Source organism: Dermacentor silvarum, chromosome 3 (assembly GCF_013339745.2).
Source record: "Dermacentor silvarum isolate Dsil-2018 chromosome 3, BIME_Dsil_1.4, whole genome shotgun sequence".
Lineage (NCBI taxonomy): Eukaryota > Metazoa > Arthropoda > Arachnida > Ixodida > Ixodidae > Dermacentor > Dermacentor silvarum.
In genome coordinates this window covers 81,430,951-81,457,345 of record NC_051156.1, presented here as the reverse complement: position 1 = coordinate 81,457,345, position 26,395 = coordinate 81,430,951, and the positions used below count along the sequence as shown (strand labels likewise).

The following is a 26,395-nucleotide window of genomic DNA, read 5'->3' as shown; positions in this document are numbered from 1 at the left end:
GGCCTGTCCTTGTGAACCACGCTTTAAGCAAGTATCGATTCTGGGCAAAAGTGCGGACAAGACTTCCGGAGAGTTGTTGGAAACTTTCTTTATTAAAAAGAAAGAGTCGGATTGTGTAAGCGATACATCTATTACATTGTATTCGGCAGAAATGTGCTTTCTTGAAAAAATGTTATCATGAACATGTTGCTTTATGTCACACCTTGGCTCTCTGCGCACGCGCGGAAGTTAAACTTATTTCCCTATGTTCTGACGCGGTCATTAAACACTTGGTAGTTTGGCGCTTCCCTGTCTCCTCTTTTCTGTCCCCTTTTCACGAAATGTATTTCGCGCCACATTCAAGTATACCTAGGAAATGTGTTGATTATCTGCATCGCGTAAGAGAATTTTTGTGTAACTTTTGTTTGCGCAGTGCCGGCAACTACACAAAAACAGGGAGAAAAGCGACAGCCTCCTACCGTCTATACATCGTTGTTTGTAAAATGGGTGAGAAGATTCTTTCCTTTGTTATTTAACTTAACCGCATCAGTGCTTAACCGAGTCAGTGCTTTGGCCACCAGGGGGGGGGGGGGGCTATGTTATGAGCTATGCACCTATCCTGCGGACGAAATAGAAGTGGCAAAGCAGACGTGAAAGAGAACGAGCTGTATCCCGACCCACCATTTTTGTTGTTGCGGTGTCCCTCGCTGTCACTAGTAAATATTGGATATAAACCCTTTTTGACATCTCCCCGTAACAATATGCACGCGTGCTAATCAAAACACAATCTCGCTTGTATCCTGCTCGGACAGTTAAGGGTAACCTGCCCGTCAACCATGAGCGATAATAAGGGAGTGACAAAATGCTCTTCCACAGTTTAGTTCCACCTTTCTTGGCGAAATTGATGAAAACGTATGCTAGTGCAGTATTTGGCAGAGTAAGCATTGCGTATCTCAGGAATCGATTACGGGCTCCTTGGATGACGGGCTTGAAGTCATCCATTCCACAAAATCATTCGCCCAGGTAAAGATAATTCATAAAGTAATTATGGAAAGTAAACTAAGTACTACCTCAAGTTATTGCAATATGTTTGAATCTTTTGTAAAGAAATCACGAGGAAATCATTTAGACATCACATCTTCCCAATTAATAAGCGCAATATGTGCAATCTTTTTCCTAGACAGCCTCTATAATGGGTGTTCTATTACGTATGTATACTGGCCCGGCAGTTGGGTAGCTGTCGCGTTGCGATGCTGAGCACAAGGTCGCGAGCCCTCTCCCGACCATGCGGCCGCATTTAGGCGGGCACGTAACTCAAAGACGCTCGTGTTCTTAGATTCAGACTCGCATAGGTACACATGGGCCACTCCACCACTGCGTCTCCTACATCCTAAGTTTCGCTTTCGGACGGTAAACTCATGACTAATTCAATCATTGTGTATGCAGGATCAGTACCAGTGTTAGTGCTTGTTTTAAATTTCTTATGAAACCAACATACTTGCATATACTTCATTGAAACCTATTTTCGCATCGAGCGAAGTACTGCGGATGTTCTCTGTTATGCTGAGGATGATAGAAGACGCTACATCACTGGGCCATTTCAGAAATAGTTATCATTTCATAAAGAGCCTCTCCGCAGAATCGGGCATCCGAAACAAGCGCGGTGCGTATATAACACGCTGACGATTGTGTCAACAAAGAATCAAACGGCTTCGTGGTGCGAAAAAAGCTGTAATTTTAAATGAAAGCCATAGTGCCCTTCTACTCAATTGAGACCCTATCCTGCAGGAGAACGAATGTCCCTTGTCTGACCACGTTTAAGTGAGACGCATTGCCTGAAACGCTACCAAATATGGCCTACCACTTCAGAAACCATCCGAGATAGAACGCGGAATAGTGCCGCCGGAAACAAAGAATATCATGGAGGAGCGGCTCATGTCGTAAATATGACGCGGTTGCTCGGCTTCGGTGTGGGAGAAGGCAGAAAACGATCGTCGCTTTCAAAATTTACGATAACGTTTGGAAAGGGCCTTTTTAAGCGAAACAAGAATCTGCCATTCATGAATGCAGTATGTTGACATGGAGACGACATATGCACTCAACGGTGGTGCAGGGTGTCCAGGGGTGTCATGCATTAGTCAGCGCTGCGTCAGTTCGCTGCGTTAGGCTTGGTAAGACTACATTACTGGTACAGAAAATTCTTCTTCGTTCTTGTTTTTCCCACGAAAAAAAAGTTATTACACCTTACGAAATACCTTGCATTGTGCATACATAGTTCCTTTTATTGTAGCAGCGTGTTATTTTTCTTCTTCGAATTTTTGTATTTCTTATCAACAATCAATAAAAATATCCACGCCTGCCTGGGCCACGTGTTAGCCTGCAGTATTCTGTAAATAACCTAAATATTAATATTAAAAAGTAAAATAAACGACTGTTTCAAGGCGATACAAGCATAATAGGCACCTCATGCTAAGCAAACTCTGCAACTTAATACACTGTGGTGCAAATTATACGGCTCTTAGCGATCATTTTGCAATTTACTGAATTCATATGTCAAACAGAAGCACCAATCAAATTCAGATATACATTCCCAACGTATACATTCACATACGATTTCGTGCATCCAAGAGAAAATGGGGACATTGATTAAAATGACAATCTATGCAAGTTTATCTATTTATTTAGGATACCTTACAGGGTCTGAAGCGTTGAGTAAGGGGGACGTACAAGGATAGTATAAGAAAATGCGAGATGCACAGGGCAAAAAGAGAGCTAGGTCTAAAAGACATAAGTACTAGGCACACAATATTATAAGTAGAACATTTTGCTGGGCAAGTTGGTTGACATCTGAGGAAAGCATGTTTGCGCTAACAGGCAAACAAATTGGTTTCTACTGGAAAAGTAGAAAAGGATAGCTCGCGCGGTGAAACAGACGTTTCAGTGCCCGACCTATCCTTTCCTACTTTTCTTTCCAAGTCTTTCTTTTCCTGTTAGCGCAACCATGTTTTCCTCACACAATATTATCATTGGAGGTACACAATATTATCATTATCAGTGATTGTACACAAACAGCCCAAGAACAGCGCAATAGCATAGAAACACAATATGGTACACAAGTAAGCCTTATTGTTGTCTTGATGTGTTTGAAGATATTTGCGCAGCTGAAGATGGGATGGTTGCAGATAGATGCGATCATACCGGGAAGATCATTCCAAAAAATGATGGCACGTAGAAGAGCTGATCAGTTAAAGGGTTATGTTCTTTCGTGTATGTGCCTTATGTTTAGGGATTATGTACGTCGTCTTAAATGCCTGAGGACGCTTCAAGAAGTAACGGAGATGGCCTGGCGCTGTAACAATATTGGTGAAATAAGCCGAAAATTGCAAAGGCGGGAGGAATGTCTCATGACTCGAGAGAAGTATCAAATTTGATCTGTGATATGTTCTAATAGGGACTGTTATGGTGGTCGCAAAATAAAATGTTGCACCTTCATCTAACTCAAGGGAAAGTTTGGCTGTCGTGAAACAACTTCTCAATAAATTTTGATCAAAGGCAAATTTTCAGGAAAAATATGATGTCAGATACCATCGCGAGTTTAGTAGACGCTCGTTCGTGCACTTGCAAATAATTATGTGATTAGCCTTCTTTGGGCATATCACCAAGTTTGCGCTTTGTGTCTATGTATGTATGCATGTATGTGTGTGTGTGCATGTATGTGTGTGTGTGCATGTATGTATGTATGTATGTATGTATGCATTATGTACGTATGCATGTGTGCATGTATGTCAGCACCTAACCTCTTTCCCGCCAACTTGGGTCCATGGTATTTGGCGCTCTTCAACGAACCTTTTTGAAACCTAATTGGGTCACCAGACACGCCCTCTTTTCAAGTTTTCAGTTTTCATATATGAAACACGTAATAAACAGTTACGCAGCAATCATAAAATTATTGGCAATCGTATCAAAATCCCCAATCATCTCTAAATGACGGATACACCGCCGATTTTCATTTTTCTGGTCTCCACTAACGTCCTACACCATTCACTGACCCAAGTAACACAGAACGTTGTGTAAACGTTGCTTGATCATAACAAATGTCAGGCAACGTTAAACAGCCAACCTCAACGTTGAACGTACGTTGCCAGCTGTACGTTCAAGTGATGTCACAAATAAATGTCACAGCAACATCCCGACACCCACGTTGTGTCAACGTTGCATGTAAACATCAATTTACCGTGTAAATGCTATCAATGAAGCAACGTTACAAAACAGCACGTTCCCGAAACGTGGCCGGATGTCACAAATATTGACATTAATGTGATGCCAGGCTGCTGTAGCATTTCGCATGTGTGCGTTCATGCAATTATAAGATATTTTCATTCTCAACTCAAAACTCATCTTTATCATACAGTGAGGTATGGAGATGTATAGTGGTTATGCAGTAATTAATATTTTCTAAGAAATACCATGTTAAATTATGTGTATTGTGCTTCTCCACAGATAAGAACTGCTACAAATTATATTAATTAAATGACACAAGCATTCACATGACGAAAATGCTAATTGTTGCAACGGTTTACCTATAGTAGACAAAGTTACGCATAAAAGTATTCCCTTCTTCCGCACCAAATGCACTAGACCTTGCGACTGCTTGCACGCCAGATGCCCCTATAAGTGGAAACATTAGGCAGTCGCCATCATGAAAGGCACAAGCCCCATGATACCAGCTGCATAAAAATAACGAACACATCCACACTGCACAGTGGATACACACAGATCATATCTACTTGTCGATATGAAAAACAGCGCATTTTTTTCAGTTCACGTATGGCTTACATCATAGAAACGGCACTAGAGCAAATGACTAAGCCACCAATACGGCTACAAACACATCGTACACCACCGAACGTTTCTGCCACAGACCACATAGGACACATGCACGCTGCAGAGACATGTTTTTTTAGGAGGAATCTTCGCGAGCCGCCCGATAAACACAGAAGCCACGGACGACAGGAGCGCAACCCGCTCACATTGAACACACCGACACGAAATGAAATGCGGACGATACGGGTGTAATCTGCGCCACACGAGCTATCAACCCTCGTATAGATTTGATCCTTTCCGACTGAAACAGTCACAACGCGCACGGAAACATCGCACACAGCACATGTGTACCTCCGATATCGTGTCAACAATTCCTGAGGCTACAATTCATGTTGACGACATGAGAAAGTTATTTAAAACGAAGTGGTGGCGTAGGAAAAGTAGGCAGCATCGCGAAATCTCATGGATTGGCTTCGAGACAGCTTCGAGACAGCCCAAACCGTTGAAATCATGCCACAGCGACGGCTTGATAAGGATAACGTTAGCTGATCTCGAAGACCATGCTTTTGCTGGCTGCAGACGGCGGAAGCAATTCAAAGGTAAAAATAAGTGATAGAATTTCTTTCTGCGCAGAACTATAGCGTGAAATATAGATTGTTCTATGATTATTTTGTCTCGCAACATCTATACGTAGTTGGGTGTAACCGGGCACAAAATTTTAGCCTGTGAGTGTACCGGTTAATATTGTTACGGGGAGTATTTAACTCACAGTAAGCGGCTAGCGCTTGTCAAGTCAAGAATGCACAGAGCGCACAACTTCCAGCAGGTTTCAGTCCGACAAGAGAGACTCTGACCCAGCCCCACTATAACGTCTGTCTTTTTCCCATTGCTCGTGACATTATCCCCGGCCGATGAAGCACCGTCCCGGTGCTTGTTGTGGTCAAAATGGATTATCACAGTTGTAAAGTTTGAGGCGGGGAACATGTACGATGTCACTTCGTGGTGCGGCAGTCGATGAGGTAGATGCCATGGGAGATATCTCATAGGTGACAGAAGTCACCTGGCGCACCACGCGGTAGGGTCCGACGTACCGCGACATTAACTTTTCACAGAGGCCGACACGACGAGATGGGAGCCAGAGAAGGACGAGAGAGCCCGGTGGAAAATCAGTATCCCGGTGTCGACGATCGTAGATGGCCTTTTGTGCGGTCTGCGATGACAAGAGCCGAGCGCGGGCTACTGTGCGCGCGACGAGCGCACGCGTGATGGCATCTTGCGGATAGGAAGTCGTAGACGTGGAGGCCTGATCAGAAGGGAGCAAGGTGTCGAAGGGTAGTAAGTGATGGCGTCCAAAGAGAAGATAGAAGGGTGAGTAGCCGGCAGTTTCATGACGCGATGAGTTATATGCAAATGTGAGGAACGCGAGCGCAACGTACCAATCGTGGTGGTCATCGGAAACGTACATGGAAATCATGTCGGTCAGTGTACGGTTTAAGCGTTCAGTGAGTCCATTGGTTTGCGGGTGATATGAGGTCGTGAAGTTGTGATGAGTAGCACATGATCGGAGTACATTGTCAACCACACGAGACGTGAAGCAGCGACCGCGTTCTGTGAGTAGGTGACATGGAGCACCATGTTGGAGGATGACGTCGTAGAGTAGGAAGTCGGCTACTCCTGTGGCGCAGCTGGTTGGCAACGCTCGAGTAATTGCAAATCGAGTGGTATAATCCGTAGCGACTGCAATCCATTTGACGCCTTTCGTGGAAATTGGAAAGGGACCCAGCAAGTCCACGCCCACTCGATAAAACGGCTCGGCTGGAACGTCAATTGGCTGAAGGAGACCAGCAGGTAGCGTTGCAGGTTTCTTGCGACGCTGACACAGGTCACAAGATGTTACGTAGCGGCGAACGGACCGATAAAGGCCCTTCCAGAAAAAACGTCGTCGTATGCGATCATAAGTTCAGGAGACGCCTAAGTGCTTGGAAGTTGGGGCGTCATGAAACTGGATGAGGACATCCCTGCGCAGATGATGCGGGACAACGAGCAGGAATTCTGCGCCATCGGGGTGCATGGTGCGGCGGTAAATAACGTTATCCCGAAGTAAGAACATGTTGATGGAAGGGACGAGGGTGCCGGATGGGAGATGGTCAATAAGAGAGAGTAACGATGTATCTCTACGTTGTTCGTCGGCCACATGGGTGAAGTCTGTTATCCCCAAGACATAGGTGTCGGGGTCCGTTTCAGTGGAGTCGGATGGTTCAACGGGATAGCGGGAGAGGCAGTCGGCGTCATTGTTTAACTTGCCAGATTTGTACACTAGCGAGAACGTGTACTCCTGTAATCGTAATGCCCAACGGCCGAGCCTCCCTGTGGGGTCTTTAAGTGTTGAGAGCCAGCAGAGTGCATGATGGTCTGTTATGACCACGAACGGCCGTCCATATAGGTACGGACGGAATTTCGCGACAGCCCAGACGAGAGTTAAACACTCCCGCTAAGTAATGGTGTAATTCTTCTCCGACTGTGACAGAAGACGACTAGCATACGCTATCACACGGTTGGCGCCGTTCTGTGTTTGGGCGAGGATACCACCAATGCCATGGCCACTTGCGTCGGTGCGAAGTTCTGTTCCAGCAGCCGGGTCAAAATGAGCCAGCACAGGTGGTGTAGTGAGGGAAGAAATCAACGACGCAAAGGAAGACGCTTGGTCCGCGCCCCAAGAAAAGGCCGCATCCTTTTTGAGCAGGTCCATGAGGGGTCGAGAAATGTCCGCGAAGTTGAGGACAAAGCGGCGAAAGTAGGAGCAGAGTCCAAGAAAGCTGCATACTTCTTGCGTGGACCGTGGAACCGGGAACTCGCGGACGGCACGGACCTTGTCAGGGTCCAGTTGGACACCAGTAGCGTCGACTAGGTGTCCAAGTAATTTGATCTGGCGGCGCCCGAAGGTACACTTAGATGAATTGAGCTGGAGGCCAGCCCGGTGAAAGATGTCGAGAATGGCCGACAGACGAGGGAGGTGGCTGTCAAAGCAGGGCGAGAAAACGATGACGTCGTCCAGATAACAAAGACAGGTTGACCATTTCAGAGCGCGTAGAAGAGTAGTCCATCATGCGTTCAAAAGTTGCAGGACCATTACACAACCCAAAAGGCATAACCTTAAATTGGTAGAGGCCGTCGGGTGTGACGAATGCGGTCTTCTCGCGGTCGCGGTCATCGACGGCAATTTACCAGTATCCCGAGCGGAGATCTAGCGACGAGAAATATTTGGCACCATGGAGGCAGTCGAGTGCATCATCGATTCGTGGGAGAGGATGCACATCCTTTTTCGTTACCTGATTGAGATGGCGATAATCGACGCAAAACCGCCAGCTGTTGTCCTTTTTCACAAGCACTACAGGGGATGCCCAAGGGCTAGAGGAAGGCTCTACAACATCTTTATCAAGCATTTTCGCTACCTCCTTTTGGATGACTTGGCGCTCAGAGTGAGATACTCGGTAAGGGTGCTTGTGAAGGGGGCTGGCGTCTCCAGTGTGGATGCGATGGGCCACGACATTTGTACGGCCTAGTGGACTGTTCGAAACATCAAATACGTCAAGGTACGAAAATAGGACACCACGGAGTGCTTCATTTTGGGAAGGTAAAAGGTCAGGAGATATGTTGTCCAGGAGTGCCTGGGTAGGCGCCGGTATGGCAGGTTGCGTCGCGGTCTTAGCGTCAGCAGCGAATGCAGCAACAATACATTCTTCCAAAGGGGACAGTTTGGCTAGTGAAATTCCTTGAGGAAGCACATTGGTCGAAGTAGAAAAGTTGAGGACTGGAAGCAACGTTCTGTTGCTGGCAATGAGCACTACGGTATGAGGAAGTGCGATGTTGCGCGAGAGGATCAAATCTATGAGGGGAGCGACCACATATTCACCATCAGGGACTGGTGTAACGGTGACATAAGGACGTAGGTAGCAGCCTGCGCGGGTAGTCGTAGAAACTCCAGGGAACGCAGACGAGTGTTGCTTGATGCGGCGTCATCAGGACACAATGGCAGTTCGAGCCGCAAAGTGCCAGAAGAACAATCGATGAGGGCAGAGTGGGCACTCAAGAAGTCAATACCAAGAATGACATCATGTGGGCAAGCGTCGAGAACAGCGAAGAGAACTGAAGTGTGGTGGCCGGCAACAGTAACGCGGGCAGTGCACATACCAAGAACAGGTGTTCGGGTGCCATCAGCTACTCGCACAGTAGGAGAGACGGCAGGTGTCAGCACTTTGCGTAGGCGGCGTCGGAGCTTAGAACTCATAACAGATAAGTGGGCGCCATTATCAATGAGAGCTGTAATGGGCACGCCGTCGACGAGAACACCGAGCAAATTGCATCTTGAAGTAGGGGTCAATAGAGGTTTAGCGGTCCTTGTCGTCAATGCAGCCTCACCTCCCGGAGCTGCACTGGCTAGTTTCCCGGGTGGTGTCCAGAGGAAGCCGGAGGAGGAGAGCGACAGCGCTGAGGGGAACGCGACTGGCGACTCTGAGGGGACGGCGATCGGCTGGACCAGTGTCCTTGTACGGCAATGTCGGCATAGGTCGATTGATAGCGCGAAGAAATAGGGTGAGAATCACGGGCCGGGAGTTGGTCGTAGAGAAAAGATGTGCTGTAGCACGATCTTGGCGGCGCTCACCGGGGAAACTGGGTCCGTAATTCCGACGATTGCGGCAGTGACGTGAAATGTGGCCGACGCGAGAGCAAGAAAAACAGATTGGTCGATCGTCAGGCCTCCTCCACTCAAAAGCGTTGCGGTAGCGGGGTGGGAACCGGGGAGCGGAAGCGGCAGCAGCAACAATTGGGGCGGTGTGGTGTTCAGTGGGAGGACCGGAAGCGCACATGGGCGGAGGGGCGTAACTGGGGGCTTGTGGAAATAGGACGCCCATATTTGCAACCTCCTGACGTACGGCGACCTGAATGAGAGATATTGTCGCCAAATGGTCGTGAGCAGGTGCCTGATAAGCGGCTGGAGCCATGGCTTCGAGCTCCTGGCGAACAATCCTGGCCAAGTTAGGCGGCGAGAACGGAGGGGGCGTCACGGGATCATCGCACAAGGAGGTCGCAGCTGTATTCAGGAGTCTGTTAAAGCGCGGAGTAATCCGCCTGCTTTTTGCTTGTTCAAACCGCCCGCATTCTGTGATGGAGTCAACCGTGGTGCAGTGCTTACACATGAGGATGTTGAAGGAATCGTCAGCTACGCCTTTCAAAACGTGGCCAACCTTGTCTGTCTCTGGCATGTCTTTGTCAATGGCACGGCACAAGGTTAGTACGTCTTGGATGTATGCGACATACGACTCCGTGGACGTCTGAGCTCTGACCGCCAGCTCGGGCCGGGCTGTCATTTGGCGAGCGGCCTATCGGCCAAACAATGCGCGCATCTTCTCCTTGCATAGGTCCCAACTTGTAATTTCTTCTTCGTGCGTGTTAAACCACACCCGAGCCGTGCCCCGTAGGTAGAAAATGACGTTGGCAAGCATGAGAGTGTCATCCCACCTGTGGTGCTTGCTGACGCGCTCGTACAATAGGAGCCAATCGTCGACGTCTTTGTTGTCCGTGTCGCAAAACGTGCCGGGGTCGAGGAGCTGCGAAAGGACCACGGTTTTCGGCGCCGCGGGCGCGGGCTGCGATGGCTGCGTACTGTCTTCGGCCATGGAGGCCGGAGAAACGTGGCGTCCGCTCCGAAGATCCAGGGCCGGAAGGAATAGAGCCCGTAACCTCCACGAAAAAGATGTTACGGGGAGTATTTAATTACCAGTAAGCGGCTAGCACTTGTCAAGTCAAGACTGCACAGAGCGCACAGGTTCCAGCAGGTTTCAGTCCGACAAGAGAGACTCTGACCCAGCCCCACTACAACGTCTTTGTCTTTCCCATTGCTCATGACAATATATTTGGCATCACAGAGGCCACAACAGGCTCACAAGCATGCAGGCGGCGCTGTTGTTTTTCCTCCGTGTTCTGTGATAGCGGTCGTATGTCCGGGGTGGCACGATGCGTTTGCTTGATCTTGTGTTTTTGTGTTTGCTGTAATGAAGTGGGTCGCAGTTAGCGTGCACAGAAGTGCCTGAAGATACCTTGTGTCATGCTTCAAACTCGCCGTATGCGTGGCGCGCCAGGCAAATGTGGACCAACGATTTTCTGCCGTGGAGTGTGGCCCCTTTCTCGTTGTGGAATGTTGGGTGGACGCCCCAAAGAAATAATGCGTGTTAGCGCGCCTCAGCTCGTGCACTACGCAGCGGCATGTATGCGGGGAGTAACATCGTCGACGCAGCACCGGCAACTTGGCCACCGCCTTGCGAATGCGTCGTACCACTCAAAAGGTAAGTAATCGTGCTGGCTAACTACACCCGTATTGTGCGAGCTTCGCGGGTGTGCATAGCGTGTGCGAAAGTAGGAAATAGAAGTCCCACGACAACAGTGAAACCTGTGCTGATGCTTGCTGAACGCTGGTTGTCAGCACTTAGTTACGCAAGTTTATTGCTTCGATGCGAAATTAAAAATCTTGATAAGCGTTTTCTTCCGATGAGAAATATAACGTTCGGAAATAATCGTGTTCATCATGTGCGCGCTGTGTGCGATCTCCCGCTTTTCTGCTGAAGTTGCATAATAACGACTCATTTGCCTTTTCACCGATTCTTATTGCAATGATGTTTCCTCGCATATAAATGTTTAGACGTTCTAAATAATCTCTGCTTAAGAAGTTTTCGGCTTACGACAGTTTCAGAGAAAAAAAATGTAAGCAATCACAGCTTGCTACTAGTAAAACTTACTTTTAAAGACATGTTTTGACATACCTTATACGTAACTAAACATGACAGGGGAAAGTTGCTTAAACTGAGTCATGAAAAAAATGAATTGTTTTGTAAACAAACATTTCTTTGCTATGTGCTGCTGCTGCGTGTCAATATTTTACTGTGATGAAAGGGTCACCATTATCAAGACATTCATCCGTGACTTCTACTTTGTGCTCTGTTGCCACCCTGCACTAATGCAAACTTGTTTTCGTGACTTTTTAGGTGCTCCATGCATGTGTAGACAATTTGACTGCTTCATAAAGCTATGTGCCACTGCTATTTCCTAACACAGAACTTATTTTATACTGGCGACACTGTGACCTACAACAGTGCCCACATAACGGAGGAGCCACGAGACCCCTTGGCTATGCCTGCCGTAGCGCAACGTGTTATCTGGATGGTCGGGTCAGGTATGTATGTAGTGTACGTGTTCCAAAAAGTAGAATCTCGGTATCATTCGTGTCTAAGTTAATCGACGCTACTCAACACAGCTTACTAAATAGGTCCGATATTTACGCAACTTGCTGTTTATTTGTGTTCATAGCTGTTATGCACACCTTATCGTGTTCTATATAAAACTACCTAACATGCCCCGATGTTAAGTATTTTTCTTGCATCAATCGCTTGGCTGCAAGTAACATTTTAATTTTGCTTAGTACACACTCGATTTATCACTTTTTATTTTGGTTTTCTTATTTTGAAACTGTTTCCTATGCTGCAGGTTTTATTTCCGAATTTGTTGTGTTTATGCTACACTCTTGTGCAGCTTCTGCGAATGTAAGAATTCAAAGTGTAGTGGGTCAAATATGTCATAGGTGTAAGCACACAGTGTGCTTACCATCGTTTAACATTCATATTCACAATTATTCCTGTCTTGTTCCCAGAATAACTGCCACTGGCAAATACACATTTGATGAGCTTAAACGTCTTGAAATGATACATGAAGGCCAGTATTCACTGTGCTGCAGTTACTACAGTTTTCAAGTGTTTTCTAGTAATCTTGCTTTTTTCAATCCCATGTTAAATTCTTGGGAAGCTATCCCAATTCATGCAAGTGGGCATTGTAGGAGTTGCAAGTCTGTGTCCAGTTACATTATTTTTCACTTTAAGTCAATACATAGAACACAGAGTTAACTGGTAGGTAGTTCATTGTATTGAGTTTTGAAAAATAAGAGTAAAGTAAAGGCAAAGTAAAACAGCTTTACACCAAGGGAAGCAGTAGAGCTGTTTTTTGAATTTCTTGCTTTTCAAACCTTAGTAGCCGCTGCTCGCACGAGGGGACACTGTGGAGGCTGAATTCACCAAAATGATGTGCTTATGCATTCGAATAAGTGTGTTTTGTTCCTATAAATATGTGGTTTCTTGTTTGGACATTGCAGTGCGTTCGAAAGTAATAAGTCAAATTAACCGAGGTCAAGTTACTAAGTGTTGATTGTATGTATGTGTCATTTTTCGTTGTATTGTTGTGAATGTAGCCGACATAAAACTACCTTTTGCTGTTCTTTTTTTTTGCTAAGGCACGCCCCAGCTATCCTCTGATAAAGTACGGGCTTGCCAAGTGGCATCTTTTCAAGAAAAGCTTACGCCCTAACATCTTGTACTGCTATAGTGAGGAACCACAGACCTATATCCTGGAAGTTCACAAAGCTGAGGACTCGCCGAACTATGATGCAAGTGCTACATGTTACCTGCTCGACATGCCACTCAGGCACTCTACTGATGACAAAACATTTATTGTGGGAGTTCCGCAGGCTACAAAGGCAATGTGTAGACATATCTTAAGCTGCACATTAGGACCTAAAAAAAAGGACAATACCCAATAACAACAGCCCACGCGACACTACAGTCCTTCACTACAGTCCTCGCGACACTTCACTCCTTGTCTGTCGTACTCACTTCCGTCCCGTCCTAGCGCTGTTTGTTCCCGTCCTAATCATGTACCAACCAGCCCAGACCAGCAGACTCCTTCTGGGACTTCATACACGAGAGGCATGGATGGACCATTTTTGTCATTTCTCCCTTTCTCCTTTATTTACCCCATTTCCCTATATAGTCTTTCAAGCCAGTAGTTTCTATGCACGTACAAATTTATGGGTGAATTGCAGTGCAGATGTAGGCAATAACAGAGTCAAGACGACAGACATGCGGCAAATTTTAACAAGATTTATTTTCGCTGAGCCATGTTTATAGCCGTCAGTCACCACATTGCACATGCGCAATTCGCACCCTTAGGAAGAAAGTTAACTCTGTCTGACAAGTGTACAGATGGTGTGCTGATACACACAGCCAAGTCGCGAAATCTTTTCAGCCTCAATTATTTCAGGTGTTAGTTTATCACCGCTTCTGCGGGAAACAGTACACTGAGCAAACGACGGTGCACAGTCACATGAACTGCAATAACATTCAAGCCTACCGTCACGCATGTTTTTCTTGAGATTGTATGAGTGTTTTCTCAGCCGGTCGTTGATACAGCATCCCATTTGACCTATATACTGTTTACCATGAGAAAGAGGGATACAATAAACCACGTTGCTAACACAGGTGACTAACATAATTTGGTGTTTTTGTTACATATGTGTGGCGTGCTGCGACATTGCCTTTGATTACACAACTTTAGAATGATATGCAATTTTCATGATATTGTGAGAGCTTATGAATGTAGGGTATGACGGCCAGTGTTTATGTCTGTCAGATGCAGTGACCACATGACCTCTACTCTGAAAAGCGCATGCGCCGAGTGGTTGCCATGTGGTCACTGCATCTGGCAGACATAAAGTGGCTGGCGTACCATACATTCATAAGCTGCAGTATCATGAAAACTGGAGATTGTTTCAAAGTTGAAGTTGTTTTATCTGCACCTCAGAAGCTTATAAAGTTGTGTAATCAAAGGAAATGTGGCAGCGCCGCACAGAAGTGTAACAAAAAGCACGAAAATCCGTTCGTCACCTATATTAAAACATGGTTTAGTGTACCACTCTTTCTTGTGGTAAACAGTACATAGGTCAAACAGGACGCTGCATCAATGACCGGCTGTGAGAACACTCATACAATGTCAAGAAAAACGTGTGTGATAGTTGGCTTGCATGTTGTTGCAGTTCGTGTGCCTGTGAACCATTGTTTGCTCGGTGAACTGTTGTCAGCAGAAGCAGTGATCAACTAACACGTGAAATTATTGAGGCTGAAAAGATTGCGCGACTTGGCTCTGTGTGTGTCAGCATCTGTACACTTATCAGACACAGAGTTGACCTTCCTAAGGGTGTGAATTACGCTTGTGCATTGTGATGAGTGGCGGCTATAAACATGGGTCGCCCTCAAATAAAGCTTTTTGTTGGAAGTTAGCATACCTCTATTGTCTCGTCTTTTCTGTCGTCTATATCTCTGCTGCAATGCACCAATATGTTGTACCAACAAGTCAAATTTATCACTCATTGGAACTTTCTTTCATCACGAATGAAATGTGGATTTGGTACCATGGTAGAGCATTCACTTCATTTGTTAATTATTGTTCTCTGCCAAGACTGAACTAGATGTAACAAGGAGCCGTGGCATTGCAAGGAAGCTTTATGTTAAAGGAATATATTTGTACCAACGTCTTAACTGCTTAGCGCAATAAAGGCTCTCCTGCGTAAGGTCACTATTGTTTGTTTCACAGTTATGTGAAGCTTAAGTTGTTTGTAAGCATTTTTATAGCCTGTTTTCACAGTAAACATGGCTTACTTCAGGTTTTCGGATGGCACTTCATAGTTTGATGTAATTCATGTCTCTGCAGATTACCACATTATTGACTTGGAAACCAGTGAGGTCTCTGGATGCAAGTGAAGCTACCGAGGGAAGGATGTCCTGCATCTCTTGTGCTGCTGACCATCCTCTGCAGAAGTGAAGGCTGGCCGTCAGTCCTTGAATGACTTTGTTACTCTACCCCCTGGGCTGTGTTGAGTACTTCACACTTGCTGCAAGCTTAGGCAAAAAGACCGGCGGGATGCTTGGCTGGACATAGTATCCAACTGCAGTGGTACTGTGCTGTGTTTTTGTACATTACAGAGTGAAGGACAGTATTTGTGCTGTTATTAAGTATAAAATGTGTTCTGCCATTTAAATAAAGAAACTTGACAAAAAAGCGAAAAATTTCGAAGTCTGACCTAAATGGGAAGGCAACAAATATTGTGCTGTAGCTCTTAGTAGTGTCTTAATATGTGATAAAAGACCTTGATGTTTAATGAAAAATATATTTGTGTTATCAGTACAGTTCACATTGTTTTTCTAAGTTACTGTTACCTAAGTGTCATTATTTGTTTGCCAGCATGATGTAAGGAGACGGTAAATAAATGCATGGTTTGACATAATGACCAAGTTTGTCTATGACATATTCACTATTATTTAAGGTGGACCGATGCATATTCATGGGTGCATATTCAACCACCACATATTCCTCCTGCACAAACAATTCCTACATACAAGCGTTTGTTCTTAGAAGGTGATGTTGGCTATTATGCAATTTCTTGAAAGCACATGTAGCTACCGACACATGATTTTTAGAGCAGTAAGTCGGAAGCAAAGAAACTGATTTTTTCTGTGGCCTAAGCTTAAATGATATGTTTAAAGAAAATGAACATTGGTGGAAGATTTTTACTTTCTTCCTGTGCGAGCTTTTATACGAGAACCTTTGCACAATGGACGTGCATGCTGCTCTCTTACTGTTATAGCCGAAATGAAAAAGTGTTCTATGAACCGCTTTGTAGCTTTGCATTATGCTCTTTTACTTGCAGTCAGCATCTAAATGCTGTGCTATGGACAACAGCAAGGCAAGTCAGGCAAGTCCGGATTAGGGCGAGTTGGTACTATAGTGCAAGACAAATCAGCTGCCTGTACAGCAGTGCTGTGAGCATGACATGGCTGACAGCACCACAAACCCTTAAATTTATATTTGTTTGACAGATTATGCATTCTAGTAGTTTTCATGTTGCATATGGATGAAAATGTAATCAAGAATTGGTGAAAAACGGCATTCTTTTACGTATATATCTTGTGTATCTTACCACCACAGGGTAAAATACAGATATCTTGGTACGATGCACAAGATATATACGTAATAGAATGCTGTTTTTCACCAATTCTTGTTTCACATTTTCATGCATATGCAACATGAATACTAGAATGCTTAATCTGTCAAGCAAATATAAATTTAAGGGTTTGCGGTGCTGTCAGCCGTGCCATGCTGACAGCACTGCTGTTATGTATATCGATAAATATTCTGCAATGTAATCGGAGTGTTGCTTGAACGTCACGTACGTACATTGCCTGAAAGCTCAAGTGACGTAAGGCAACATCTAAATTACGTTGTCAGGAAGTTCCGTTAACGTTATGTCAATGTCGCGAATGTGCTGCTCAACGCTGCCACAACGTTACGGCCCAACGTTGCCGGGCGATCAAAAAAGCGGACATTAGCAGCATGTAGGCAACGTTGTGCACTGACATTCGTGCACATTCACAGAACGTTACGGCAACATTTTGTGTTACTTGGGGATACTCACAAAGACTCACAGTCACGTATTAAATACGTGTGCACTCATCACGTTGCGTTTCTAACCTATGTAAGGCCAACGTTAGAGTACGCAAACAATGTATGGGATCCGTCCCAAGTGGGTCTAATAAGCGACCTCGAAAGGGTCGAAAGATGGGCTGCACAGCTTATTTTGTGCAAATATTCCTCGACCGACTCGGTAACAGAGATGTTAAACCTGCTTCACCTACCACTTCTGTCGCAGTGGCGTCTAGTGACAATAATAAAATTCCCAATGTCCCTCTCTAACCACCATTATAACGTCGATATTGCATCCTGCTTAGCTGCCCAAATAAAGCGACATCTCAGAAAAAAGTATGGCTCAATGTTCGTTGTGCCACAGCTACATATAGACGCATATGCAAACTTATTCCTACCTAGTACTATAAAAGATTGCAACGCCCTGCCATCATCGGTTATGCAGTACACCTCAGCTGAAACCTTCGAAAAATGCATAATGACGTCATTACAAACCCGAATGTTTGTTTGCTTCTGTTCTTGTACATATTATACATACTCTTTTTATCAGCTGCTACCACATAGTATGTATGGTCTCTTTTATGAATTCGAATGTTTCTCGTGAATTAAATTTACAAAATTGATTGCCGAAGTGTTATGCTGCTCTTCAAATCACTTGTTTACCGGTTTTCTATGACTGTCACTTCAATGATGTAACTTACTGTTCTAACACTCAGTTCATATTTTAATAACTTATTGTTGATACACCCAGTTTATATTTCTGATGCTTTAAACCCACTTTGTAACGGCCTTATGGCGAACACTACCGCAAATAAAATTAACGAGTGTGCCAACCAGTGTGTTACGTGTTTACCTGTTTTGTGACAGTAACTTCACTAATGTAATTTACTGTTGCAACACCCATTTTACTGCGATAGCAATTATATGGACACTTCAACGGGATTTCTGCCGTCGGCGTCGCCGTCAGGTTCCGTATAGATTCCGAGGGCGATAAAATCGTCGCCGCGCGCCGCACGAGTAAAAGCGCGCGGGGGACGCGCGCTATCACGGAGAGCCAACGCACGGCGGAAAGCAAACGCGATTGTCGCCCAAAAGGCCGTGGGGGAATGGGGGGGAGGGAGGCGGGGCGACGCTGTGCTACGGCACCAAATGCTTATCTTGCAACCCAGCGCAAGGAAAACTGGCAACGCAATCTCCCACGCGAAAGCAAAAAAAAAAGCGGGGAGGCAGCGCGGGAGGGACGGGGGGAGCAGCTTCTACTCTGCCAACAAATACGCTTGCACTGGCTGTGGTAGCCGTCGCCCGCACCGTCTCTTCATCTCCACCACGGCCGAGCCCGGCTGTGTCTCCACACGGCTCTGACCTTTATGCGCTGTCCATTCGCCGCTCAGTTTCCGTTGAAGCGACAGACCACACGATTCTTCGCCCGCTGCAGCGGCCGCGCCAGCATTTTGACAGTCGTTGTCTGCGGTCATTCAGTGTGATCAATTCATGCTGCTTGTGCGCGATGACACCACAATTGTCGATTCAGTTAGAAAGCGAATGTGTCCAAGTTTATGCGGCCGATAAAACTACTCTACTATCCCTACTCCGAATAGCTCTCTACCAATTTGCTATCGCAATTAATGCTTCGCCTTTCGGGCGAAACTGCGACATTTTTTTGTACTTTATTAACTTATTGTTGTAAAGCACAGTTTGTATTTCTGAGGCCTTGAAACCAACTTTCTAACGGCGGTACGACCAATAGCATCGTAAATAAAATTACCGAGTATACGTATCAGTTAATGGTCTACATATGTTCCGTAAGAATGTCAGCAACTGAACGTCTCATCCTGATCCGGAACGTGAACGGGTGACAAACGATATTAGGTCTTTTCTCTAAGATAATATAGACCTTCTAGACATGGACATTCTAGGCTCGGAGAGCAGTGTAAACAAATGTAGCGCAAATAACGCGTTCGCCCGTGATTGCATAAAAATGAATAACGTAAAGGCAATACACCGAAAAAAACGTTACTCAACCCAAGACATGACAGCTACTGGCCGCCCTTGCCAATAAATAAAGAAAAAACGATGAGCAAATGACAGGTAGCCGAATATAATACAGCGCCTAAAATTACGTACCCCTGTGTCTAGCAAAACAATTTCCACCTCCTCCTTCAAGTACGTGCACCCTACTTTAGCGGTGGTGGCATTTGAAGAAGGCGTAATTCGCTCGGAAAAAATGGTTACACGAGTTTTACGTGTCTTCTGTAGTTTTGAGAAACCTATTGTGCTATTCGCGTAATTTCGGCGACAAACGCAGAAACAGTGGTTTGCTGTCCTGCATGCAGTCATTCGCTGCCATAGCAAACAAAGGCAGAGGAGGACGCCTGAGGCAAGTAATGGAGGCGTCATCACGCGATTAAACGTGGCGGACTTACGGTAGCGTAGTGAAAAGGTTCTAGGTCACGAATTATTCAAGAGTGCCACTTCGCATGATTTTGTAGCTCAAATGTACTTCGTCAGGCTCTGCTGCGGAAAACCGTAGTGCACCGCCGCGATATCATAGCTGCTGTCCTGTAGGTAGGGATAACAACGGCACGTAGTAGATTCTCTCGATTGATATATTCCCGCCTTAGCCAGATCTGTGATGCGATATCGTTTGTGCCCCTAGACCACAGATGAAAGAATGTCTTCGCCCTTTCAAGATCATGGGCGCTATTACGTAAACTGATTCCAAACTGTTTTGATCCCAATTTCTGCAATCAGCCTCCACGATTGTTCAAAACATGTTCGGGCGACTACCAACTTCGCCTGCCTGCACACGCGACCCCACGAAAACCGCGATTGGTTCCCATCTGATATAACGTGTATACACTGACAACGCATGATGAAACCGCATATAAGAATAATAATCATTCCTGATTCGACGCCTTTTCACCATTAGCCCTCTGCTATAGGTCCAATGCTTTCTGCCCCGACCACTTCGCCTGTCTGTCATGCGACCTCACAAAACCGTGAAAACTGACCACGTCAAAGTGGCATGTATGCGAAAAAAATGCATTAATATGCCGAACAAAACTGAAAATTTTTCTGAATAGCCACAGACTGCCCCGTTCCGAAAGGAATAGAAGATGGCTGCCCGCCGATTCCTCTGGCCCCCATTACTGGCACCTGCCGGTGAGCATGTATTTATTTGCGAATGATAAACCTTTTTGCGAGGCAGTAAAACGTTATGGAGTCCTTTTGGCATGCATACGACATCGCTCTGCCAACTGTACCTAGCTGAGGATCCGTTTTAGCGGCATCCTTAGCGTACGGCCACGCTAGCGGCAAAAAACGCGCGCGTCATGCCGCGGGCGGCAAGTTGCCGCGCGTCACCGCCTTGCCGCGAGGCCACCGTGGCAAGCGCGAAAAGATCTCCCGCGCTCTCCGAACGCGCGAGCAACACCGCCAGCGCTCGTTGTTTCATGCGAGACGATGACGATCGTCGATTGAAAACCTGGCGATAAAGAAAGAAATTCTACAAGAGGGGACACTCGGCAAAAACTGGCAACAGGAAACACGTCACCATATGTCACGCTATACTTTTGACACCGAACGTTAGCTGCGTCGAGCATCGAAAAAAAAGTGAACTTAAGTTAACAGGCATTGATTTATTTTCTAATTCTTTGCCGCGAAAACTAAAACGTTTTGCGTATAAATGAACTTAAGCTTTGCGACTTAATTTCGTTGCCTTACCTAGCCACAGGTAATGACGCGCCAGATACATGCGTCATCCGCCAGGCACTTCCCCGTAGCCAGCGAGGGTGGCTGCGCGCGCGTTTGAGCGCTCGCCCGCGGCGACCCGTCTGTCTCCTTTTTTTTAAAATCTAACTAGGTTAACAGTCTACGACGCAATTAGGCTTACGGCACGGGACCGAGACTTAAGACGCAGTTTGCGAAAAACAGCTCGGCCATCCTAGCGCAGTTAATTTGAGTTAATCAATCGGGCTGAGACATGTTTCGGACGCTTCCTAGGGGATTGTGGTAACTTATTTCGGTTTTGTAGCCACACACTGGCCGCACAGGGCGCCGTGTCGCAGTTGGCGAGAACTAACTCGACCGTGGTGCGTAGTCTAGTGCATCTTGCTAGGAGAAGTTTGTGCCGCTTTCTCTGACGCCAGACATTACAGAAAAGTAATTTCGTTACTTTCTGGGGTACTTTTGAGGCACGCTGGCCGCACAGCGCGCTGTGACGCAGTTAGCGATAAGCAGCCCCGCCGTCGTGATAAAGCTAGTTTGGCGTGTAATGAATCTGAGGGACAAGTCTGTGACGTCTTTTGTGGCTCCGCAACAACATATACCTTCTTTCGGTACTCACGCCTGTTGAAAACGCGATTGGCGATTGCCAAGAGTGATACCATGGTGTGTGCTGCTGGCGCCGGCAGAACGCGCGAAAGATAACGCCGACGAACATATCAGAAACTTGTAATTCGAAAATTCCGTCTTCTAAAGGACTGAAAAAGGACATTGCACCCACGCATTTGTCTTAAGTGCCTGTTGCGTCCGTCTCTATGTATGTAGCGTACCATCGCGTCGCCCGAGGCCAAGTTTTGGAAACGCGAAGTCGCCCGAGTATTTGTGCTGCCAAAGTGCCGGAAATAATGCCCGGAAATGGGGGAACGCTTGGAAATCAGATGTTTTCATATTTTATGGTATTGTTTTGGTTTAGTCGGGTATTTTATACGCCATGTATGTACAAGCTAATTGCTTTTGTTTGTAATGACGCCCATTCACCGCTTTCGCACGTTTCGCCTCTACACGCAGTATTCCTATGTCTAAATTCCAAAATGACACATGCTCGTAACATGCTGTTACGTGCTTGTAGATGTAACATGCTTATAATTTACTTTTTTTCAGCTGGTGCCGTCCGGTGGAGCTTCATACAGGAACTACTGCCTTACCTGCTGGGGTCACAACGTTGGATGAACGCACAAAAGTGCGGAACGAGCTTTTATATAGTGCAAAATAAATATTTCCTCATTGCACAAAAGGTCTTGCGTCTACTTTGTGAAATTGCACATGGCACAGATTCGATGGGACTGTACGAGATCGCTCGCAATCATTTTAACTAAATAATAAACCGATTCTGCACGAAGAGCAAAAAAATGAGGGGGGGGGGGGACGCAGCCGGCGTGCTAGCTTGCGCTCAAAATACGCGCGCCCAAAACCGAAAGTGATTGACGCCGACCGCTTGGCACGCTGCAGTCAATTCGGCCGCTGGCCCTATGGGCGTGTCCCCTCTTGTTGAATTTCTTTCGCTATGACCCGGCGCGGACCGGCAGCGGTCCAGTTGTGATGGCTCCGTGACGTCACCCTCGTCGCTCTTGATTGGTTCATCTCGTGGCACGCGGCATTTGCCGCAGAAATGTGTCTCGAACCCATTTTGCGCGGCACGCCGCAAGACCCCCGATTCCTGCCGCTTTTGCCGCGCGCGGCATGACGCGTTGCCGCGTGTTTTTGCCGCTAGCGTGGCCGTACCCTTATGCTTCCGTTGCACGCCGCCGCAATTTTTGACTAGCCACCGCAAGCTAAGCAAGGCGAAGCGGACCAATCGGAGAAACCGGCACCACCCTCTTCATGCCGTTATCTATTTTCAGTGTGCTGGCTCGGCCCCATCGAATACCTCTCCACTAGAGCATGCTCCTCGCCTCTTGTCAGCCAATTAGATAAGAAAAACCGCTGAGTGTAGACAATGTTATTGGTTTTGAAAGCGAACAAAGGTAACCTCCTATAAAAGAGGACAGTGTTTGATTGGGTTGTTCAGACAACGTTGCGGGTCACCGCCCGATGCTTGCGTCGGTGGTTACGTAAACTTGACGTCAGGAGTTTGGAATCAGAACAGTTTGGAAACATTTTACGTTATAGCGCCCTATGTCCGCAGTGGCAGAGCCAGCTCAGCACTGCATTTTTCTTTTTAGTTTTCTTTCTCATCGCGCAACGTGAAAATTTGGTTTCTATGTCGCCGGTTTTCTCTGTCTTTTTTCTTATTTCTTTTATTTCGCAACGAGATTCATGAGGCATCCACAATTCATTGCTTGACTGGCTGCAATCTCTTCGAAATTAATTTCGCCTATTTTCTTTCACAACAGGCTGGTTTGGACCTGGGCTGTTTTGATAAAAGAGGAAACAAGTATGCTGACGGAATGGGATGCACAGTAGAAAGAAAATACGTAGGTTTCAAAACTCATTTCACTTTTATATTGTATACAATTTCTTTTTATCTTGCACATGCCAGTACAAAGTGCGCGGACAGTGTACGGAATGAACGTGCGTATAAGATTGTTACACCTCTCTGTGACTGTCAGAGTACATATTGGTCATGCCTGAGGCCTCTCATTTTGGTAGTGGGACGACTGCCCCGACCTTCGTATAGTTGTTTAAGTGCATTACGAAATTGTCTTGTCTGGTAAAAAATACTTGTTGACTGATTACGATGTTATATTACTGCGACTGTCAACGTTGCAAATCTGCGCCTCTGTATTACACGCATGAATATTAGGGTCACTTCTGGTTTGGGCGTTGCTGCTTTGACTCTCAAATATGGAAGAGATGCACACACATGGTCAGTCTGTGCAGGACGAGCTAAATTACGCGCAATAACTGTGTACTGTGATCATGCACAGTAACCTTGGTGGGCAGGAAACAATACCGGTCTCTCTCTCTCTCTGTCTATATATATCTATATATATATACACGCGCATGACATTCTATCATTTGTACATGCGTTTTCAGAGTCGTTTGAAAAACCCCATTGATTGTCACACACTTCGATTCCTTTAGAAATGATATTCAAGGTAAATTATTTCGAATTTTATGGCAATCACTTCTTGCAAGTCAACGGCACATCAATGGGCACTAAACTAGGTCCCAGTTACGCCAACATATTCATGGACATACTGGAATCAGAGTTTCTTGAGAGCGACATGTAAAACCAATGTTTTACAAAAGGTTTAGAGAAGACGGTTTCTAATCTGTTCCCAGGGCGATGAAGAGTTATTGAAGTTCTCAGTTCAATGTAGTTCATCCCACCATCGCACTCTCCCATACACATTCGGCTTCCGCACCCTATTGCAAAACCAGCGTCTTCCAGTGCCTTCCAGTGTGAAACCAGCGCGTTTTTTGACACTGGGTGGCACTGGGGACTCTGGCGCACGCTGGGGTTCACTGGGAGTCACTGCGACACTGGTGAGATCGCTGGAGCAGTGCTGGGTCACACTGGACGAGATGATCATTTCACTGCTATGACGCTGGGGCGCACTGGTTTGCACTGTACACGCGCTGGTTGTTGCTTGAGTTCGCTGTCCCGTACTGGAGACTGCGCTGGGGTGCTATGCAGGATGCGCCGAGTTTCTCGTTCACCCGAGTTTTACCCGAGTTTGCTCGATGGCAGTCAGTGAACGAAGATAGCAAGGAACGTGCAATAACAGCAGGCAAAAAGAAATGTCGAGATAAAGCCGCGTATGACAACATGAGCGCACCCTGCGCGGCACAGTGCTGCCGGGCTTCAAGCACAGAGGACTGCGCAACAAAACGCGCCAGCGCCGCGTATTGTTATCAACGTATTATCGCAATTTAGCAATACCGTCACTGTCCCGCTGTCTGTCTGCACACTTGCCGTGAGCCGCTGGGCACGCCTTTCTCGGGCGCGTCAAGGGCGTGCCTCCTTTTTCGGGCATTATCTTTCTATCCTCCGTCGAATGCGAACAGGGCACATGCGGTGCATTCTTGCACCTATACTTTCCCTCAATCGAATACTTTGACATACAACAAATAAAATAACCAACATTTTACTTCGTAAAGTATCGGTTTTTTTGTTTTGAATGCTGTAAATTTGTGATGACAAACGGACATATAATGAATTATTAAATTTTGTTCTTTTTTGCCGCGAGTGGCGACAGTGAGGCGAAAGCTTACAAGCGGATACATTCTAGAGGGTCACGCGCACGAGGGAGTTCATGCGGTGAGCAGTCGCCAGGGGCGCTGCAGTGCTATGTTCGATAAAGTCAGTCATGACTAACGATCTGCCCATTCCCTGTCTAATAGGGGAATGGCAACGCAGCGCTGCGGCATGGCTGTTCACCGCTGGTGCTTCACTGCGGCGGCTGTTAAAGCCTGCCGCTTTACCAACTGAAACGACACTTTAGCCATAGAGACGGGAGCAACGGCTGTCGCTGCAAAATGGCTGTGCGGTATTCTGGGTCCGTAGTGACGCAGCACAATGAAAATGCACCAGTTTATCTGCGTGCGCGAAGTCTCCGCGATGCATTGCGAACACGAGCGTGCTGCCCAGCGACACAGTTCGTCGCTTGTCACCGCTTGCCCATTGAAGGTGCCTCCGTGCGCATGTGCGCAGAATTTGAGTGTGTTGTTCACTCCAATGTGCTTGCCGATTGCCTCTGCTGCTGAGCTAACAGCGATCGCAGATGGATATCGTAAAGACAGCGCAGCAATCGCATTTTGGTGGGTGAGGGCTCTTGTGTGCAGTTAGGAAATTAGACTTCGAACGCAGGAAGGTGTTGCAATTGTTTAGTGTGCCGTGCTTGTGACGACAAAATGCCATTGCACTGGGTGTGTTTGCGCTGACCGCTGACCGTGTTTGCTGCACTATATCATTGACAGAGCAGCATCTCAAATGACAGCTGCGATACGTTGTCGTTGGAAAACACTACGCACTGCTCAAGATAGTCGTCCACCACGGCGCATCGACGCCTTGCAAGCAGCTACAGTGACGTGCGGATAATTATTTGCTGTGCGCTACGGAGCCACAACGCAGGCAATGAACCGTGTTGTGGGGTCATCACAGCCCAAGAAGACATATGCATAAGGCAGCGAAAGTCGACGCTTTTTTTATATATAGTGGTGCTGAGTACATCACCGATGACAGCGCGTTGTGCGGGTTTTATTTCGCCGGTCAAGATTGTTAATGCCTCTCAGTTCCGCACCACGTCGCTGTTGTCGAAAAATAAGTTGGGCGTGGCCCAACCGTGGTGGGCGCGCACAAGAGTTACATGCCTCGCTCGGGGCGTGACCTATGGTTTTGATTGACACGCGAACTCGGGCCAAGCTCGTACATCGCGAAACCCCCCACGAGTTAAACTCGGGAGCATGGCGGCGGCAGCAGCAGCCTGTGTCATCGCATCCAGCGGCGGCAAGCGTCAATATGACCATGTGGACCCGTTCAGCTACATGACCGACGTAGAGATTCAGC

The 26,395-nt window shown here is 46.5% G+C and overlaps 1 long non-coding RNA gene across 1 annotated transcript in view; it reads left to right on the top strand.

Moving 5' to 3' along the window:
- Positions 1-408: 408 nt before the first annotated feature.
- Positions 409-26,395, top strand: part of LOC125943855 (uncharacterized) — a 37,849-nt gene continuing 11,862 nt past the window's right edge. Inside the window, exons 1-2 of the long non-coding RNA XR_007465945.1 lie at positions 409-486; positions 23,277-23,357. This is a non-coding gene — a long non-coding RNA (uncharacterized LOC125943855). The remainder of the gene's footprint in view (positions 487-23,276; positions 23,358-26,395) is intronic.